Source organism: Protopterus annectens, chromosome 2.part1 (genome assembly GCF_019279795.1).
Source record: "Protopterus annectens isolate FY-2018-M chromosome 2.part1, PAN1.0, whole genome shotgun sequence".
NCBI lineage: Eukaryota > Metazoa > Chordata > Ceratodontiformes > Protopteridae > Protopterus > Protopterus annectens.
Window position 1 is genome coordinate 1,593,546,222 of NC_056729.1, and position 23,443 is coordinate 1,593,569,664.

The window sequence follows — 23,443 nt, forward strand, 5'->3', positions numbered from 1 at the left end:
TGGAGGGATTACATATGAGTTTATGGGCATGAGTAAGTTGAATGTAGGTAAGATGGTTGGTAAGTCCGAGCAAATTTAGTTTGTGTAGGGCATTTTAGTGATGGTATTTGGATTTATAGCTGGTAGCAAACTTAGACATTTTCTCATAACAGGAGGATAGCTTTGTTTTTATGGAAAATTGAAGGTTGGTAAGAAGTGGGGCACCATATAGGAGACAATGAATGAGGACGGTGTTATACAGTACCATTTTAGTAGTGGAAGTGCTATAGCGGTTATAGTGGCAGTATTTTACCCTGAAATATGCATCTCAAGACTCTATAGAACACAGTTGTAATGCAATCTTAGTACATTGATGTGCACTTTTGGCTTACCTGGATGCTCCACACCTGTTGCCTGGGTGCCACCTACCTCCATGACTGAAAGTTCTTGTGTAGATCTTCTTGTGGGGGTTATCCCAAGGTTAGCCAGGAGCTCCTATACTGCCATAAGAGGGGGCCATGTAGCTGATCCCCCATCAGTAGTGGAACGGTCCCTCGGTACAGCAGCAGCCCTTTGCCGGGCATGCCGAATCAGGTCAGTTGCTATATGATGTACCTGATCGTAAGTGCGGCCATGGTGGCCCAAGTTGTCAACACTTTGGACAATTTCATCCCACAGTGCAGTCCACTCCCACTGGTTTGCAGGATGGCCTCAGTTATGGCCAAACTCTCCTGCTCATTGTAGTCCAGCTGCCTTGGCATAGCACCTGGAAGACGTAAACAGGGAAACACATCACAGGACCTTAGACATTGCACAGACTTCTTTACAGAGACAGCACATGACTAATTATCAGCAGTGTACACTATATATAAACACATGAGATGCAGCACTGTATGAACACGCATTGTACTCCTGGTCCTGTTGTGTCATATTCCCCCCTGTAAGAGCAAGTACATTTCATTAAGCAACATTTACATTTGTGTAGAAGGGTGACAGTGTCTGTGTTCCTTGCAGATGGGCTGTCAAAGCTGCTCAGGTTTGGCTTGAATACAGTGTGTAATGCAGCTGGAAACATATGTCTGAGTTTATGAAGGATGCAGACTGGAATGTTATCAGTCCCCAAGGTGACTTGCTATTTTTACATTTAAGTGGGCAGTTTGCACCTAATACATGATGATGAGGGTAGTAGTGCGTGTGGTGTGCATATCCACCTATACTGATGTTGAGCCATGGTGGTGATGTTTGGCCTAAATGTGTCTGCAGCAGGTTGGCTGTAGTGATGGTATGTGTGTATGTGCTATGATTGACCTCCATTACAGGGTGGTCTGGGTTGTTGCCTATGAGACTGCAGACATATGTGAAGATGGCCTTCTGGTTGCCCTCAGTGGATGTGTTCCATTTGTACTCATAGTCAGCCTTACAGTAATCCACCTGTGACCTACAATGGTCATCCAGACAAAGGATGACATGCTGGCCAGTTGGTGCCTGCTCCTACTGTTCCCTGTACAGCCAGTATACCATCCCATTACTGCTTTGTGCACTACTGCTGTCCAACAAAGGGGTTTAATGTACTTTGGTTGAGACAGGTTGTACAAGTTAGGTATTGCTGAGGCCATACAGCTATGTAGGTGGTCATATCAATGTTTGTAGTAGACATGGACACAAGGTCATAACACAGTTGGACACCTCTCTATTTCCTACATGATACTCCTGCTTATGGCAGTACTCGTGTCTGTGTCAGGGCAATGCAACAACCATTAGCTGTGGAAGTGTGACTCTGTTGGATGCACACACATTAACACTACACACGTGTGACAATGTACAGCTCAATTACATGCTGTTTTGTATCCCATGTCAGGTGTTATGAGGCAGCCAGGTACACCTACCCATACATGCATACATCTGCACAGGTAATAACTATTATACATTTCTATTCTATGTCAGTATGGCACACTGTCATGACACTTTTGTTGCTCAGTCATACCTGTCAACCTGGTAGGGTCAACATGTGGAGGATGCCGTACATACATGGTAGGCTATGGACCGACATTAGTAACACTGGCTTTACATTGCTGTAACACACGTACCTCATTTGATATTTGGGTAGCATTTGCATTCACAGTCATACCCTGGAGGATGTGCAATGCCCCTATGGCAGGCAGAGAGGGGAATAGTGAGGAGTGTGGCAGTGGGTATTAGGGACATTTACACATTTATACAGTGAAAGAGATTGGCAAAGGAGAAATGGGATTGTCAGACAGATGAAGCAACTATATAGGAGAATAAGAGGATGCGGTGCATAGCAAAGAGAGTGGTGGCAAAGGCGAGAGATGATGCGTCTGAATGGTTGTATGTAAAGGTGGACATCGAGGATGGAGAATAGGACCTGTACTAATTGACTAGACAGATGCACGCATATAGGATGGATGTGCAGCAAATAAGTGTGATTAAGGATAATGTGGGAAACGTAGTCACAAGCATGGAAAGTGTGTACAGCAGATGGAAAAAGTACTTTGATGGTCTGTTGCATGAGGAGAATGAGACAGAGAGAGAGGAACTTGCATGATGTGAGTTTGGTGAATCAGGAAGTGCAACAGATTATCAAGGAGGAAGTAAGGATTGCTGCAAAGGGGTATAGCATTGGTAAGGCTGTTTGTCCACAAGACATACATGTGGACACATGGAATTGTTTAGGAGAAATGGCAGTGGTGTTGTCAACCACATTGTTTACAGGGATTTTGGAAAGTGAGAGGATGCATGAGGAGTGAGTAAAATGTGTTTGTGTACTGATCATGAGAATAATGGTGGTGTACACAGCTGTAGTAACTACAGAGGGATAACACTGATCAGTCACAGCATGAGGTAATGGTAAAGGGTGGTGGAAGCTAGGTTAAGAAGGGTGGTGAGGATTACTGATCAGCAGTGTGTTTTCATGCCAGGAAAGATCAGTACAGATGTGATGTTTACTATGAAAGTGTTGATAGAGATGTACAGACGAGGTCAGAAGTAGCTGCATTGTGTCTTTGTGGACTTACAGACAGCATATGGCAGGATGCCTAGAGGGCAGTTGTGGTATTGTATGAGGATGTCAGGAGTAGCAGAGGAATCTGTAAGAATGCTACAGGAAGACAGCAGTGAGTTCTGGTTCGGGAGTAACAGGTGCATTTAAGGTGTAGGTGGAAGTACTTCAGAGAGCACCTGTGAGTCCTTTATCATGTGCAGTGGTGATGAATAGCTTTACAGACATGATCAGACAGGGGTCCCTGTTGACTGTGCTGTTTGCAGATGATTGTGTTCTGCAGTGGCAGCAGGGAATAGGTTGAGGAGACCCTGGAGAGGTTGACTTATGGTCTAGAGATGGGAGGAATGTTGGCCAGCAGGACTAACACAGAATATATGTGTGTGAATTGAAAGGAGGATGGAGGAATGGTGACGATGCAGGGAGTACAGTTTGCAAAGATGGATAAACTTAAATACTTGCAAACAACAGTTCAGAGTAATGGGGAGTGTGGGGGAGAGGTAAAGAAGAGAATGCAGTCAGGATGCAGGTGGTGGAGAGGAGTGTCAGGTGTGATTTGTGACAGACAAGCACCATTAAGAGTGACATTGAAGGTCTACAAGAGGGTGGGGAGCCCAGCTGTGTTATAAGGGTTGTAGACAGTGGCACTGAAAAATAAGGCAGGAGTCAGAGGTGAATGTGGCAGAGTTTATGACATTAAGATTTGCACTGGGTGTGATGAAGGTGTACAGGAGTAGGAACATGTATGTTAGGTGATCAGCCCAGCTTGGATGGCTTGGGGCCAAAGACAGAGAGTGGCAGGATTATGTTTTTTTGGATATGTGATGAGTAGGTATGCTGACTATATTTATGAAAGTATGAGGCTGCTGGGTGAGAGGAAAAGGAGAAGGCCTGAGATAAGGTGTATGTATGTGTTGATAGTGGACATACAGGTGGTTGGTGTGAAAGAGTAAGATGCAGAGGGCTGAAAGACATGCAGTCAGATGATCTGCTGTGGCAAGCCCTAACAGGAACAGCCAAATGAAGTGTAAGGAGATGTTGTAATGTCAGTGTTCACAGGTTGCCAATTCTTTGCCAGAAATAACACAACAGTTTTAGTACATAACTACAAACCTGAGGCACACATAGGGTCAGTGTGCATAACACTGGACATTTGAATGGTATGAGCTCATTATATCATATGCAGTTCAACACACACAGCTGCAACAGTACTAAACTATGCAAATACCCTGTACAGGTCCCTCACATTTCTGATACAGACGTATATCATACTAGTACTCACAATTAACATATGGATATATGCAACATCCCAGCAGCTGGCCTAGGAGTGTCACAATCAGTATTGTTCAAACCACACTCCAGTAGTAATCATATGTGACTGACTCAGGGGTGTCATCTGTGTTCTGTGTCACTACAGACAGACTGGAGAAAGCAACAAATTCCACAAAAAACTTGTAAAACAGACCACCGAAAGAACTGTGAGAGTCCAGAAATTAGTGGAGGTAATTTAGGACCTGGTCATTGACCACTCAAAGAATACCAGGCTAAAGGTTAAACCACCAAATTTATTTCTTCTTGAACGCTGCCTGCTTCAGAAGCAGACTTCTTCAGAGTACATTAACAATCCAACCTACTGCTTATAAAACCTTAATTAGTCAACTACTAAGTAACTAATTGTTAATTAAAACCTTAAAGGTAAAACACTAGCTAAATACAGAATACAGAAAATAGTTCAATGTCAATGAAATTTGACGTTAGTCATATGTTGTAAGTCGAAAGCTGACATACTATTTTACAAAAATTTAAATACGTGAGCTACATATATGCATCAAATGAAAATCACGTTGTGTACTAAGTCAATATTTTGCATACAGATAAACCAGAAATAATGAGACTAACAGTTGGTAAAAATGAGCTAACCATATGAAATGCTTGTAAACATACTAGCAGATCTCATATATAATAAAATAAAATAAAATATGGACATCATTCAACTGACTGTTAAAACAAAAAGAAGAAAGAATGGACCCAAATCATAATAAATTTTCAGGGTGCCACGTGAAACAATGCGTTATTCCAAATACATTTTGAACAAGTTTAAATACATAGATACAAATGTAAAGGCTTGGATACATGTAAAATGTCCATCACGATCCTCCTAGTTAAAAAACAAAATTACAAAAATACACATACCTACATCTACCTTTTAAGACTTGTGATACTCAACAAGCAAGAAATGGAACATGCTTCATTAAGACCTGGGGAATGGTAAGCCTCCAACCTAATCTGCCAATGTAGTTCAAGTGCCAACAACTTCAGTGACGCTGGGCCACCTCTATTGTCCACAGCTAACTGATCTATGGCAATAAATTTGAATTTGTGGGTGGGGAACTCAACAACGTGTTTGGCAAGGGCGTTGGTTAGTTTATGTTTCTTGATAGCGTACTGGTGTTCATAAATACGCTCCCTAAATTTACGTTCAGTCTTCCCCTTTCAATGATAAGCAGATAGCTTATTTGGACATCTTACTAGAAAAGGACAGCACCGCCTTATGTTACACATCTAAGGTACATAGGAAGCCCACGTACTCTAATACTATGCTGCACTTTACCAGCTGTCATCCTTTTACACAGAAACGTGCAGTTGTTAAGGGACAGCTTGTAAGGGCAGCAAGAATTATTAGTAGAGACGACATGTTTGAAACTGAATGTACAACCCTTAAAGGGATGTTTTTGAGTCGGGGTTATCCCTCTAAACTCATTAATGACCTAATTAAAGAAGTCACAATTAAAAGGAGGTCCAATGTCTATGTACCACTTTTATCAACCAAGGATAGAATTGCCCCCACCTTGTCGACATCTGACGTCAACAATGCCAGTTTAGGTATTGTGGATAGGAGTTTGGAGATGGATTCACCTAGATTCATTACCACCTTTGCTATAGATAGTGACATTTTGTGGGACATAGTCAGGAAGAATTGGCAACTGTTTAGAGCGGACCCAGTGGTGTCCAGCAAATTAGGACTATGTCCTAAAGTAACTTACAGGAAAGATAAGAATCTCAAGTCTTGGTTTGAGATGAAACCTCCCAGTACAAGATCTCCGGGTATGTTCAAATGTCATGCCTGTAACTTCTGCAATCACATTATTGAATCCAGTAGATTTACTGTCAACAACACAGAGTACAAACTGAAACATAGGAACAACTGCAATTCAAAGATGTTAGTCTATTTAGCATCATGCCAAAATTGTCCAGCTTATTATGTGGGGAAGACTGAACGTAAATTTAGGATGAACACCAGTACGCTATCAAGAAACATAAACTAACCAACGTCCTTGCCAAACACGTTGTTGAGTTCCCCACCCACAAATTCAAATTTATTGCCATAGATCAGTTAGCTGTGGACAATAGAGGTGGCCCAGCGTCACTGAAGTTGTTGGCACTTGAACTACATTGGCAGATTAGGTTGGAGGCTTACCATTCCCCAGGTCTTAATGAAGCATGTTCCATTTCTTGCTTGTTGAGTATCACAAGTCTTAAAAGGTAGATGTAGGTATGTGTATTTTTGTAATTTTGTTTTTTAACTAGGAGGATACGTGATACGTAAGGACATTTTACATGTATCCAAGCCTTTACATTTGTATCTATGTATTTAAACTTGTTCAAAATGTATTTGGAATAACGCATTGTTTCACGTGGCACCCTGAAAATTCATTATGATTTGGGTCCATTCTTTCTTCTTTTTTGTTTTAACAGTCAGTTGAATGATGTCCACATATTTTATTTTATTTTATTATATATGAGATCTGCTTACTAGTATGTTTACAAGCATTTCATATGGTTAGCTCATTTTTTACCAACTGTTAGTCTCATTATTTCTGGTTTATCTGTATGCAAAATATTGACTTAGTACACAACGTATTAGATTTTTATTTGATGCATATATGTAGCTCACGTATTTAAATTTTTGTAAAATAGTATGTCAGCTTTCGACTTACAACATATGACTAACGTCAAATTTCATTGACATTGAACTATTTTCTGTATTCTGTATTTAGCTAGTGTTTTACCTTTAAGGTTTTAATTAACAATTAGTTACTTAGTAGTTGACTAATTAAGGTTTTATAAGCAGTAGGTTGGATTGTTAATGTACTCTGAAGAAGTCTGCTTCAAGAAGAAATAAATTTGGTGGTTTAACCTTTAGCCTGGTATTCTTTGAGTGGTCAATGACCAGGTCCTAAATTACCTCCACTAATTTCTGGTCACTACAGACAGACACAGATGCTATGGCCATAGGCTCTGATCAGCAGAATATCAGTACAGCAAGTGCTATTGAGAAATATTTGTTGAACTTCCTATTTACCTCTTTTACATAACCCCTACTACATTCCATTACATGATTACTTGTTTCACATACCATTTTTTTTCCACAGGTAGACAGATGTGTCTCACATATTTTTTTATAGTCTGCTTGTGATGGTCTTGCTTTTTGTTTGTTTTCTTTCTTTCTTTCTTTCTTTCTTTCTTTCTTTCTTTCTTTCTTTCTTTCTTTCTTTCTTTCTCTCTCTCTGGTAGATGTACAAAAATACATCTGTTTTGCATAGGCAGCAGCTTGACCTTTGTAGGTAATGCTCATGATCAGCTGATGTGCATGAATTGGAGTCCCCCACTTGCTAATTGCATGTGGAACAGCTGTGGTATCATTCCTATAGCCAATTGCATGGAAACACACTCCTATAAGTAAGCACTTCATGTGGGTGTTGGCCCTTTTCCTTCACTGTGAGAAGGGCTTCATGTGGGTGTCTGACAAACAGCATCACAGAGGGTAGTTGCAAATACCTCTTTACAACAAACACTGTGGAGACAGCCCAACAAACTGGAGGAGGATGTTACAGACATGGGGACAGAATGTAAGTATTGCTGTTAGACATTTGAAATAAAGTTGGTTTAACAGGGTTTGTGTGGATATGGCTGTTCTGCATGATTAAAGTCTGACATGACAGTGTTATGTGGTTCAGAAAACTCTCACCTGTAGGGCTATCTGCAGACTGGCCAGAGTTTGGAGTCTCAGATTTGGTGTGTTACTCACACATTTTTGTCTTTATAAACTCAGTATTATACTCTGAGGACTGCAGTCAGTAAATGGTAACATTCATGTGTGTTTCTGACTTCATATCCCTCAGAAGAGATATATTAGAACAAATCCTGTTACACCAGCAATTTTCTCAGTTTATAACAGCAATATGTCAATGATGGCCCTGTGTTTGTGCCTCTGTCCCCCAAGTCTGTCAACCTTTGTCCACATGTCATGCAGTAAGAGGTGGATATGTGCAGTATATCATTATTTATTGCCATCATTCCTGATATCAACCCAGTAATATATCAGACTGCCAGACATGTTATGTATATGAGGCCTTATATTTGAGGACAAAACCTGGACATTCTGTTGTAGTCTGTACAGTAGTGAGGTCTGTGTACTTATGGCGATTGTTGACAGAGTGTCAGTATTGTGTAGCAGTGTATTGTGAATATGTGATTTGGCCTGTGTACAGAGTGGGGTAGATGTCAATGTTCCTGGTCCTTTTCTATCTGACATTGCATGCTGCTCCAGTTTCTGGTACCCTATCAGCTTATATGTTTGTAGAGCCAGATTGAGACATTTCCCATATCACAATCAGGCATCAGACTACATTGTGAATTGGGCCAGTATATGTAGGGGTAGTGTATGAGTGGCAAACATGATGATGGGTTTTGTTCACACAGTCCATATACTGTACTATTAATTAGGCTTACCATTCTGTGACTGTGACTGTGTTGAGATTGGTTGTGGGTATGCACTTTCCCACTGGTGTCTGTTACTCCGTGCTGTTACATCCCTGTAGTGCCTGCTATATTTGAAATTACATGTGTATTCCCCCATAGGAACATTGGGTTAGTGTTGTGGCAGTCTACCTGTAGTTTAGACAGTGATTGGTGACATGCCTAGCAGCCCAGTGTATTTTTCCTAATGTGATGTTATGTCCAGATATTTGGCAGATGTACTGTTGCCTGGCCACAATAAGTGTTGTGTGTTTCTGACAAAGCAGTGGGATGCTGTGAAGATGTATGTCAGTAACGAGTGCTGAGTATGTGGGCTTGGGACTTGTGCTCCTCCACTTAATATATATTAGGACAGATAGGAGGGTGTGATTGCATTAACTGCGTGAGCTTATCTAATCCAGTATTTGGGATATATCCCCATTTTCATGGCTTTAAACACTCCCTCTCAACTGACCAGATTGTTTCAGACTGTCCAGGTGTATTGCTCATATTTCTGCTGTATTCCACAGAATCATTATTGTGATTTGTGTGGTACTTCACTATGATGATTTCATGATGTCTTTCAGTAACTGATGGCATACACTTCAGTTTCAGACCTGCCTTCCTTTAGAACATGTATGCTGACACAAACCCTGTTACGATAGCAACATTCTACATTTATGACTGCAGTAATTACATTATGTCCACTTGCACTAAGAGGTTGAGAGTTATGGTGCTGAGATATGACTCCGCTACATGTTATGGGCATATTTTATATATATATATATATATATATATATATATATATATATATATATATATATATATATATATTAATATATATGTGTGTATATGTATATGTATATATATATATATATATATATATATATATATATATATATATATATATATATATCCTTTTTATGTGTACATATGAGTGTTGTATATTCCTTCTCAGATGTATCTCACCATATTTATCTGGTGTGTATATTTAGATATAGAAACATGACTGATTTCACAGTGTTTTCACTAACAAGTAGTAATACACAAAGCAGTTTCTCACTACTATTCAGTATGTTTACTGAATGATATATTTGAAAAAGCAATAGTCATTCTTACAGCTCAGATGGCTTAGTGGTTAAATGCTATAACAATAGTGTACAAGGTCCTGGGTTCAACACCTGCAAGGACTATTTATTTTGTTGCTGGGCAGTACAAGGGCTGATGGAGACAGGGTGATTAAGGTGTTTTAAAGCAGCTTTAAGCATGTTTGAGTGGGTTTGCCCAAAGCTAAGTGGTTCTAATGTACGGTTAAGCAAATATGCTCTTACACTGTGTGTAGGCTTTGCTTACCAATGAGCAAATCTGCTTAGCATTTATATTTAAACAATGCTTAAACCTGTGAAGCATAGCTCAGCCCTGGTAACCAGTGATCACATTCCAGTCTGATAAAATAGTAGAGTAATAACATATTTAATAAGTGTAATTAATTCCATGTACATAACATGCTTCTATGTGCTGTCATTACAGTAGCAAGGGGTGTGAGTATACTGTATGGGACACCTGAGTATACATGGGTAGTACCACAATCTTTTCTCTTTGTATTTGTTTCATACTTAGGTAGTATCCCAGGTTATATGCAGTCATGTATTGTATCATTAGGTTACTTGGTAAATCAGTCGAGGATTCTGGGGAATGCATTCAGTAAATACTCATATCTATTGGTATTACCAACATCATATTCCTCATAAAGGATGTTAGAACAAACCCAGTGACATCTGCGACTGTCTCAATGTATGACAGCAGTATGTCCAATCTACCACTGTGTTTGTGCCTCTATTACCACCTAGTGCTATAGGGCTTGATGCCTAGCTTAGTGAGTTATTGCATGATTCCTAAGAGGGGAATGTTATGAAAAGCTTTGACCAGATCAAGGTAGGCTGTATGTGCCACCTTGCCTTCATCCACAGCTCACATGATTGACACCAAGAAGTTTACCAGGTTGAATGACCAGGTATGATCTACCCTTCACAATAGTAAACTGTGTGGGATCCTGATTCTGCAGATTCCCATATTCATGTTTATTAGGTGCATGATGATGCATTCCATAGCTTCTCATAATAGACTTGTCAAGAGTTGGGGCAGTATTTCACAGGGTCTGCAGTCACACCTGGTTTGTGGGGAGGGGTGACTGTAGCAGTGCACAATTCAGTAGCGAAAAAGCCTGAGGTGAGGCTGTGCTTAAACAGGGTGTATGGGTGAGGTGCCATGTCACTCTCTAGTTCATGTAGAACACAGCCAGGAATATTATCAGATCCCACAGAAGCTGTATTCTTGGCCTTGGACAGTGGTGTTTTAACCTGTGCTGCAGTAATACTGGGTGCCTGGCAGTGCACTGGTATTGTGATTGGTCCTTTGTTGGGGGAGAGGGGTAAAGTTTGCACTCCAGATGTCAGTATATTGGCAGTATTTGTTGGCTTAGTCTGGGAGGTACCATTGTCTAGTAGCTCAGAAGAAATATTGGTATTGCTATGGAGATTCTTTACATAACTCTATGAGGCCTTGTGGTTGTCTTTACTATGTGCTCCAATTCTGTTCTGACAACGAACTTTGTGGCATTTGATGAGGGATCTCAGTTTTTAATTGATGTTGATAAGGGTTTATTTCCAGTCTTGGGACTTCACCTTATTCCATATCAGTTCCGTCCCTCTGTTGTACAGTTTCTTTATGTCAGAGGACCACCAGATTATCTTCCTTTTTTGGAGGTGATTGTCCTGGTTGTATTGGGTATGGCGGTATCCATGCATTTGTGCATGTGTTCATAGTGCATTTTTGTTTGAGTCAGCTGTCAGGCAACTAGTTTCCATTTGCATGGCTGCCATGAGGTTAGCCAACTCTGTTTTAGGAGGCTTTGGAAAGGCTTTTCATGGTGGTTACCTGTGCAGGGAGGGGGTGCGAGGGTTGTGGATTTTCAAATGTGATTAATTTGTGTTCAGATATAACAAGGGAGGAGTTGACTATTGGTGTAGAGCAACAGTCACCCATGTTAGGAAGGACCAGGTTGATGTAATGGGCATGTGCATTGGTACATGAGTAGCTTTCACAATTAATGGTGGGATAGTTTAAGTCAACCAGTATGAGAGTGTTAGGTTGGACACTAATATTCTCCAGGGTGTTTATGGACATGGAGTGTGAGTCCTGGGACATGTTTGGGGACCTATAGCAGGCTACAACCTGAACCACTGTCTTACTCAATGTTAGCTACACCTGCAGGATCTATAATGCATAATGTTGGTCTATGACTCTGGAGGTGTGCGCATCCATAATGAATATGAAAATACTACCACCTTTGGAGCTTCAGTCCAGGTTCTACAGCCAAAAGTTGTGGAATGATTTATAGGCTAGTAGTGCAGGGGAGCTCCCTGCTGCCTTTAACCAGGTCTCTGTTACAGCACAGATGTCATTGTTCCCCATTTTGAGGGATACTTCAAGTGAGTGCATTTTCCAATTTACACTTCTAGTCTGCAGCAGCATGACCCTCTGATTGCATGTGTTTGTAGCTGTCATATATTTCTGTATATTTCTGTATACATATACATATACTTATATATGTATTTATTCACCTTTATATATATATATATATATATATATATATATATATATATATATATATATGCATGTATGCGTATATGTGGATACAAATGTGGATGTATATCTCTCTATGTACACATATATATATATATATATATATATATATATATATATATATATATATATATATGTATTATGTATAGATGTGTCCATATATATGCATCTCCATACATATATACATGTATATATAGAGTACCTGACTGATTCTACAGACTTCTTTCCCTGCTGTGGAATGACTGTACTAACGGATATGTTTGGAATATCATCACTATTTTATGGGCTCAGATGGTGTAATAGTACATTGCTTTGATCGTAGTTTGCAGGGTCCTGGGGAAGACTTAGCAGGCCTTATTATTTTGTTGTGAGGCAGAACAGTTTTGTTGGGGAGGAAGGGATGAGGGCAATAATTGGAAGAGGTCTGTAGTTTGGGCCCCTTCACCCCCATTTAGACAGCCTTTGGTCAGATTTGTTGCAGTACGAGATTCAGAGTGTGGATCAGATGTCCGACTGCACTACATATATATATATATATATATATATATATATATATATATATATATATATATATATATATATATATATATATATATATATATATACATATATATATATATATAGATATGTATATATATATATGTATATATCTATATATATATGTATATATATATATATGTATAGAGACACACACACACACACACACACACACACACACACACACACACACACACACACACACACACACATATATATATTTGTGTGTGTGTGTGTGTGTGTGTGTGTGTGTGTGTATACATATATATATATATATATATATATATATATATATATATATATATATATATATATGTATATATAAAACCTTAAAATCCCGAAACCCCAGAATCATGAATTTCAAAATCGCAAATCCTACACTAGCATACACCACACACATATACACTCCTTCCCCCAACACACAAACACACAAACCTACACTACATACAGGCAGGGGGACAAGCATATATATACATTTTCCTTATTGTTGAATGACTGTGTTGCTGATATGTTTGAATAAACATCAGCAACATTTATGGCTCAGATTGGTTAGTGGTAACCTGCTGGGGTGATGGTGTGTAGGGTCCTGGGTTCATGTTTTGCTAGGGCGGATTATGCTGTTGCTTGCCAAAACAAGGGCTGTTGGATACAGGTTAATTATGGCTCTTTTAAGCAATTGTAAGTGGTTTTGTGTGGGTTTGTGTCCTGGTAAGCAATGCTAACTTCCAGTTAACTATGCTGACAGGCAGTTAGCCTTAAAAGTACTTAACATGTGTAAGCATTGCTTAGCACCACACAAGCAGGCTTACTCCCACTTGCTACTGCTTAATCCTGCTTAACCCCGTGCTAATTTCTTTAAAAGAAAAGAAAAAAGAAGTGATAGGAAAGTGATGAAAAAGGGGTCACAAAGGGGGTAAGCAATATAAAAGATAGATAGGGATGTGCAGGATGGATGTAGGGAAGATCCATAGCTGTCCATTTCTTCTATAGCAACAGCTGTGCGTATATACTGAATTTGGAGGTACATTTGGACACTCAACCCCTGAGAGAAAGGGGCGAGGACAACAATAATGTGTTGTGAAGCCAGTTAGACAAGATTACATGTGTCCAGTGGACACCTGTGCGAAATGGACAGCTATGTATGGCAACAGATCGCCTTTTTTTTTTAAAGTGAGAGTGGGATGTTGGGGAAGGATGTTTGGTAATCTGAAGCCCATGAGCTCCCAAATGGATACAGTGGGACTGAGGTCCCCACCCATGGGCAGTTACCACTGCACCTTCACGGCCACAAATGTTGCTGTGCTGGGGGCTGAGCAGAAGGGGCAGGCTGACCCTCTAATTGCACCATGCAGCCCTCAAGCTGGCATAGCATATCTCCAAATTCCTTACAGAGCTCACTATGTACCATACCCTCGGACCTGGCTTCGGGTGACAAGATGCTGTCCGTGCCTGCACCCAGGGGGATGAGCCCCATCCCCTGAGGTGATTCCACTCGAAGGTGGTGCAGGACCAGCATATGAGGAGGTCCCAGGGTGGGTCCCAGACATGCTGGGGTCTGGTGCCATGGCCAGATGAGGCAGGAGAAGCAGATCCATTGGAATCGGCCTTCCCTGACATGCTATGCTGTTGCAGTTTTAGAACATATGTTGGTTAGTAATGGTAAACACATTTCAGGATTAGTTTTAACAGCATGCATGAGTATTCCCATTAACCCAAAACAACAGATTTGGAACATTTGCATAGCAAACAGAACACATGCATATATGGAACCACAGTGGGCATTACACTGGCATGCAGGCTACATTGATAGTAACAGGCCACCAATGATAGTATATGAACAGGTAACATTAATTGGAATAAATTTCAACATTTGTAGAACAACAGGACACATGTCCCAACAGTATGTTTGGTGGAAAACATACCCATTCATTTATGTGTTTAGATTATTGGTGAAGATAAGGTGGAGGAGAGAGAGAGAGAGAGAGAGAGAGAGAGAGAGAGAGAGAGAGAGAGATGTCAGTTAACAAATGTAGATTCTTGAAGTGGTCACAGCTTTAATGATCATTGCTCTCCTCATTACTCTACAGGTATTATTACAACTATAGCGTTGGGTTGGACAGTGGTATGTTTGTACATAGTACAATTATAGCCTTCTTATAGTTAGTTTATACTTTCTGTTACCTGGAAGACCTGTGGAGGGAACGTTTGTTAATACTGGATTCACTTTATATCCTCAAAATACTGAAATCTCGAAATTCAGTATGTCAAGGCTATAAAGTCGAAACCTAACAAGAACGAAAACTCAGAAATGCGAAATTCAAAATCTCGCATACTGGGGATTTTGAATTAGTGCTTCTGCTGTCCACAAATACACACCTTCCTCCCCACACACACATACACACACACACACACACACACACACACACACACACACACACACACACACACACACACACACACACACACACACACACACACACACACACACACAGACGCTCTGTACTACATAAAAGCATAAAAGCTGGGGGGCAATCCCCTTTGCATGTGGTGGGCTGCACCCCCCACACCCCCTACTTAAATATTCTAATTCCAAGGTCGCACTACATGCAAAAACACACAAAACACCACTACACAAGCTACATTCTCCTCGCATACACACATCATAGCAACAAAACACACCAACACACATCACAGCCCCTACCCAAAACCCCTACACATCAACACTTACCTAAATCCATAACCACATCGCAACACCAGAAGCACTAATTTAAAACCTCTGGTATGCGAGGTTTCGAATTTCATGCTTCTGAGGTTTTGCTGTTTTTAGGATTCCACTTTATGGGCTCAAAATACTGAATTTCGATATTTCAGTATTTCGAACTTCTAAAGTGAATCCGTTGATACTACATGACTGTTTCTACCCTTATTCACATAGTCAGAGTTACATATGTGCACTTATATTGTGTGTATGTATGTGTTTGTTTGTGCGTGTGTGCGTGTGTGTGTGTGTGTGCACTACTGACACAGTCTGCCTTGACTTCTATCGGTCATTTTGGTTGTTGTTTACAGGGACCAGTAGCTGTGACAGCATGACACTTTTAAATATTTCTTGGGGGAAACCACTTGGTGTATGTACTTATCTTGCTGTCATTTGCAGTCTTGGGGTTGGACCATGTGTGTCGGAGACAGTATAACTACAGACTTCTTATAGCTACTTTATACCTTCTCTTACCTGGAAGACCTGTGTAGGGAACACTACCTGACTCTTTCTACACATTTTCATAAAATCCTAGTTGAAATTATGCATACAGCTTACTACCACTCCCAGAATTCGAACTGTGGCTGTTTCTGCTAAAGATATAACAAGCATGTGTTTCATCAGAAGGAGCTATTGAGAAACTATGGTCTCTTTCTTGAATGATTTCTTTGTCATTCTCTCTTTGTTGTACAATCTGACCTTGTAATTACAACATTCTTATACATACATTCCTATACATACCTTTTGATGTAGCACAATGTGAAAAACAGTGGTTAACACAAAATTACTATTCAGATATCAGATCTTGGTGTGTGACATTTTTAATATCAGTTAATCTCGTGTCTTACAGAGGCACTAACTTTGTCAGATGAGACTTGATTGTTTAACACTTTCAGAGCTATAGTTGCTATGCCTAACCTGTACACATTTCAAATCATACCATACCAGAGTAAAGACAACCAGTCCAGGGTTTTGAATTTTATTGACAGGTAGTTACAGTTCTATTTATATATAACCTATATGAGACTATTACTGTAATATTACCTGCTTTATTCAGTACAAACCATAACTATTTTTAATACTAAGAAAAAAAACAAATCGAACAAATAATGAAAAAAACCACAGGCACAGGAGCTGAGCAGCTAGAACCGTTTATTCTTGTAGCCGAGGTACCAGAATAAATGGTTCTAGCTGCTCAGCTCCTGTGCCTGTGGTTTTTTTCACTATTTTTAATACTGCCAGGTGACATTCTACTCCTTTATATTTATTTGGTATGAATACTACAAGCAAGATTGTTACTCACCAGCCTCGCGGCGCAGCCTTTGCAGCCTACACGCATGGGCTTCCTGGTTCACAGCCTACTCAGCTGGAGGTGTAATGAAGATAAAGAAACATTTATGTATGTCTATCCATCACATACACATGCTGGACTTTGGTAAATAGTTATTGCTAAGAATACTTGCACATTGCTGGGACATCACCCCTCTGTTGTGCATCTTGGATGCACTGGTCCAAGAGCTTCCTCTTCCTCAGCTTCAAGTCAGCATAATGGTGCCAGACCTGCTCACCAGTCTGAGGGATACCAGTGGCACTGGTGAGATCACGGGTGAGACTTTCTCGGGCCTCCAATTTGTATTGGGAGCACTGGTAATGGTCCTGCAGCAGTCTCACTTCATGTTTTTTTTACAAGGAGTTGTACCATGACCTTGGACTCCTGTATGCCCCAGTGATGCTCCTGAAAGTGCATGCCCTCTCCAACACCTGCCATACTGCCTACAGTGGGGAACTACAACCACTTATGAGCTATATTCCCACCTGCGAGGTTTAAATATGGCCAATTTCCCACCCTTTGCCGCTAATGGAAGGTTTTGAATAAGCTGAGCTAAGCTATGCTATGGGCAAACCTGCTTAGCTAAGGTTGACAGTGCTTAAAGGGGCAGGTTAAACACTGCTTACTAGTGGATACATCCACTTAGCTGGGCTACTCATTGCTTAGCATTCATATTTACACAATACTTACACCTGGCCAGCATAGCTGTGCAATGCTTAGCATTGCTTATAGGTTCATAGGTAGGTACTAGGCTATTTGCCTGAAGGCATTTATAAGCCTAGCCAGAATGTGCTGGCTTTCACCGCCCCCTTAGATTAGTTCCCTGTGCATCTGTCTAGCAGAGCCACTGACGTGATCCCTGGGGTAAACTTTCCGTTTCCCATCCACTCATTAAGGTTTCCTTTGAAGAGTGTTAGCGAGGAGTTCTGCCTAATGTAGCTTGGAATCTTGTTTCAAAGCATGGGAAGTCTCTGGGACAGGAATCTATCCCTCCAGTATGTCCTATTTATTGTTGTGGTGAGGTTTAGATCCCTAGAGCATGTGGCTTGAGGGGATAAGGTTTTCTTTAGATGGAGCATGTCCATCAATTCTGGGTTGGACATGGCCTTGTATGGCAGGCAGAGATCACCTCTGAGTATGCGGTATGCAACTGAGTACAGCTGGAGTTTCTTCAGTCGAGCTGCATAGGGCATCTGTTTGTGGCCAGTGATCCTCTTGGTGAGGTATTTCTGTGGTCTTTCCAGCTGTTGCAGGTGTCTTGTAAGGTACATCCCAAATGGGGCATTGTACTCTATGATGGGTCTGATGAGTGATGAGTAGAGGGGCACAATGACCTCTTTTGATCTGGATGCGAACCCTTTTGTGATTAGGTGGGCCACGTAAAAGGATTTTCTAACCACTTTGGCAATGTGATTATCAAAGGTGAGATTACTATCTACTTGGGTCCCCAGATCCCTTATTAAGTATTTCATATTTAGGGGACTACTATCTATGTGGTAGTTTGTGGGTACTTTGTATTTTTCCAAAGGGGATGACTATGCACTTTTTGGCATTTAGCTTGAGGCCATGATTTTGACACCTGGTATCAGTTTCAGTGAGACCCTTTTGTAGGATGTCTGTGTCAGCCGGAGAGTCAATTATAGCCCTTAGTTTGCAATCATCTGCGAACTTGGTAAGCCATAGTCCTCCTGTGCTTGCCTATACCTCTGAGAAGCATATGTCGAACAGGAGGGGTCCTAGGACTGAGCCCTGGGGAACACCACTTGTAACCAGTTTAGAGTCGGACCTAGCTCCCGCAACTCTCACCATGTGAGTTATGTCCGTGAGCCAGGTTGGCAACCCATCTTGTGACGTAGGGGTTTATGTTCAGGCTGGTGAGCTTGTCTATAATACCAGAATGGGGAATGGTGTTGAAGGCCTTTGCGAGGTCTAGGTAGGCTGTGTGTACCACCTTTCCCCTCATCTATAGCCTTGGTAACTGTCTCAAAGAAGTCCACCAGGTTTAGGAAGCATGATCTGCCCTTAACAAAGCCAAACTGGGTAGGGTCCAGTGTTTGGAGGTTCCCAATGTCTCTGTTAATGAGATCCACTATGATGCGCTCCATAGCCTTGCAGACCAAGCTAGTCAGGCTTATAGGGTGATAGTTCCCGGGGTCTGTTGTGGCTCCACCTTTGTGGAGTGGAATAACTGTTGCTCTATGGGTACATAGCCAGTGGAGAGGCTGAGTATGAACAGTGTGTTTAGGTGAGGGGTTAGTTCATCTTTGAGCTCATATAGGACGCAGCCTGGGACACTGTCCGGTCCCATTGATACTGTGTTTTTGGCTTTGGAGAGGGCTGTTTTAACCTGAGTGTCTGTGATTTCAGGGACTCTACATTCTTCTGGTATGGTTATGTGCCCTTTTGGGGGTGAGAGGGGGGTGACGTTTGCACCGAACCTGTCTGCCAGGATGTTGGTGATATCAGTCGGTTCAGTGTATTTTGTGACATTCTGCACTAACTCCGAGCAGATCTGAGCATTGCCACTTAGATTCTTGACATAGCTAAAGAATGCCTTGTGGTTATCTTTGGAGTCCTTGGCAATTTTTCTTTCGAAGCTCGCCATGCTTGATTTTATGAGGGATCGTAGTTTCTTGCTGATACTGATCAGGGATGTCTTCCCTTCTTGGGATTTAATCTTTTCTGTACTAGTTTCCTCCTTCTATTGTATAGCTTGTTTATGGCAGGAGTCCACCAGTCTGTTTTCCTTTTCTTGGAGGAGTGAGTCTTGGTTTTGCTTGGGATCGCATGATCCATGCATTCTTGTAGGTGCCCGTAGAATGCATTAGTAAATGATTTTACAGCTTGGACAGAGTTATCCTTCAGCATGGGGGCTTTGAAACTTTCCACCTTGGTCTTAAGTAACGTGAAGTTTGCTTTTGAAAAGTTTTTCATGGTGGTTTCCTTGTCCGGGGGTGGGGGCGGAATGTGGATATCCAAAGTGATTTGTTTATGGTCAGATCTAACCAGCATGGGGTTGACCTCCGGTGTGGAACACCAGTTGCCCATTTTGGTGATGACCAGATCCAATATGTTGTCACCTCTGGTGGGAGTGTTGACCAGTTGAACCAAGGCATTTGAGTTTATAAATTTTAGGAAATGTTGGGCAAGGGAGTTAGTACTTGAGTAGTTCTCCCAGTTAATGTTTGGGTAATTGAAATCACCCAATGTTAGGGTGTTTGGTAGGACCTTTATGTTTTCCAGTGTTTCCAGAAACAAGTAATGGGGTTTCTGGGACATGGTGGGTGATCTGTAGCAAGCTACAATTTGAATTGCAGTTTTACCCGTTGTTTGTTGCACGTGAATGATCTCTGAAGCATCGTGCTGTGCCACTAACCTGGAGGTGTGGGTATCCTTGATTTATATGGATACGCCCCCGCCTTTTATATTTCGGCTCGGGTTCTGTGGCCAAAATGTATGGTATGAGTTGTAGCCTGGTAGTGCTGGGGTGCTCTCTGGAGCCTTAAACCAGGTTTTTGTTACTGCACATATATCTATTTTCTCCATACTGAGGAGTGCCTTGAGTGCATGCATTTTGAGGTTTAGACTTCTGGCATTGAGTAGCATTACCGTCAGTTTTTTGTTACTTGTGCTATTTACAGTGGTGGGTTTGTCTTTTGAGCCTTGCCTAAAAAAGGCACTATTGGGGTGGCAAGAGCCTTGGCCAGTATTCAAAATCCTAAGGGTGACAGGAGCAGGTTGTCTCTAGCGAAGCAGCGTGGCTTGTCGAGCTTGTCATCCCAGATGGACAGACACTGGATCCCCTTTGAATTACAACAGAAATGTAACCAATTGTTGAAATCGAGAATTTTTTTTCTTTATACCGTGGTATCATTCTTCATGAGGGCAGGATGCTACTCAGGGTCAGGGTCATACTGGCCTGGGCTACGTTATCAGAGAACTCTTCTATGTCTCTTTTCATGTAGACCAGGGAGGTACAGCTCAGGTCATTCATACCAACATGGACAATGACAGAGTCATATCTGTACTTGTTCTGGAGTGACCTGAGTGCTTGTGTTATGTGGCGGATCCTGGCACCCGACAGGCAGCTACCAGTAACCTTCTCCTTATTCAGCCTAGTGAGTAGGACGTCAGTGTGCCTGACTATAGAGTTCCTATTACTAGTATGTTGGGTATATTATTTTGCCTTAAGGGCTGTGATTGCATGGCACACTGGTTTTGTGAAGTATGTGTTTCATGGTTTGTGTTGGGGGGGGTGGAGGTTGCTTGGATGTTTGCTTTGGAGGTCTCTGTTGCTTTTGCAGATTTTTATTTAGAGCCTCTGAGTATGTTTTTGTGTATTTATGTGTGTTTTTTGCCGGTGCTGGTTTAATGGGTCTATGTGAAACTGGTGGTGTGATGCAAGTATTTCCCTTCTCCTCTTGACTGTCTGATCCAGTCTTTGGTTGAGAGAGCTTAGCCTCCAGTTTGGCTGTATAATTGCATCTCTCACATGTATTAATGTTTGGTGGAAGGAGGGGAGGGTTGTCTCTGTACATGAGGCAATTGTAACATTGCCTCAAAATGCCCAGATTCACCAGTTGGACCGGAGAGTATACCTGAAACTGCCCTTTGGACATGCCTGAATAGGTAAAGTGAGCTGTTTAACTGGATGGCTGGTAAGGTCAAATAGAGAGCCTTGTCCTTCTCTACAGTATAGGGGGGTCTAGTGCTAGGGTTTATAAGTGCTAGCTATGAGTTTTGAGCAAGTGCCGGGCTGAAAAATGAATGGCTTGAGTGCTTAAGTTGAAAGTTTGTCTAGTTCCAAGGGAAGAATTGAAGAGGTGACTTTGTGGAGCCGGGAATAGTTATACCCTAGCTAACCAGTGCTGCCCGGTGTGCAAAACCGCGCAAATGTGGGTTTTATAGCAGGGAAATGAAAGAGATAGAAATTAGCCCAAAATGGACAATAGACTACTAACTTCTGGGCTGAAACCACTCCTCCAGGGACAGATAGGCTGCTCAAAGCTCCTCTCTCTCATCACAGGTGGACAGAGAAACTTCCCTATATCCAAGTGAGGTATGGGCAACACAGAAACTTGTAACACAGCCCTGGATTCAGCAATAACCTGAAAACTGAACTATACTAGCTTAGAAAGGTGGGAAAACAAGTATATATATATATATATATATATATATATATATATATATATATATATATATATATATATTGTTTTTTTTTTCAGAAAATAAAGCAGATACAATAAAAAAAAACACTTTAAATGCACAGAAAAGGATACTTGTTGTATATCGCAGATCAGAGTTGTAGTCATTGCCCCTAGTAATAAAGTAGGAAAAAAACACAAATACAGTAATAGCAGATGAATAAAATGCATTTTTTTATATATAAAACAATAGAAAATGAACAAACTGATTTAAACAAGTTACCCAATTAAGAAGAAAAAATGCTCAGAACTGAGCCCTGTTCCAGCAGTCTTCAGTCAGACAAGTTCTAACTGCACACTCCTGCTACTAGGGTGCAGGGGAACTTTCTCCAAAAAAAAAGATGGCCTGGATCAGTGCTCAAGTTATACAAACAAAACTAGATTCAGCAGGCCTAAATCTGGTCTATGCTACAGCAACAAGGCGCACCAATTTCAGAAAGAAACAGTTCAAATAAGCAGGCAACAATAAGCCTGTGACCAGAAATTCCCAGCTCAGAAGGGCAGAATCCAGCCTCTCCTCCCACAAGAGTGCAGACCACAAACCCTCTTAATGTAGAATAACTGGCCTGACACCCAAGTGCTTAAGCCAGAACTAATAAATTATTATAAATAAATAAATTATGTTTTATTTTATGGACTACCACCTGTATGGGATTAATTCATCATTCATGACATATTATACATTTGTTTACCTTCCCTGACATCCCCCAATGTGCTTTCATTACATTTATTCTTGTGTGACTATACTGTATGAGGCACTTGTGTTTATATGGGGGTTTCACAACTTTATTACACTCACACCTCTCATCTGGGCCTACTACACTACTCTGGTTAACAAATATGTGTTCTTTACTACCTAATTATTAAAAAAATGAATTATGTGCTGCTTTCACATGTAAAATATTAACTGGCTTTATTGGGGATCAAGGCAGGAATGATTACTTGCAAGGAGAACGGGCTAACCACTTCACTATTTCCACATTGTTCTTTTCTGGTGTATATACCTATTTAGCTCCTTATGATATGTAACCTAGGATAAACAGAGCTGTGCACTTCGCACACCCACTCAGCTACACTTAAACTTTATTATGGACTGAAAAAAATGAAACTGTTGTTTTATTTTTGTACTGTAGGGGTATACGCATCAATTTCTGCAACATTATCTGTGGGGG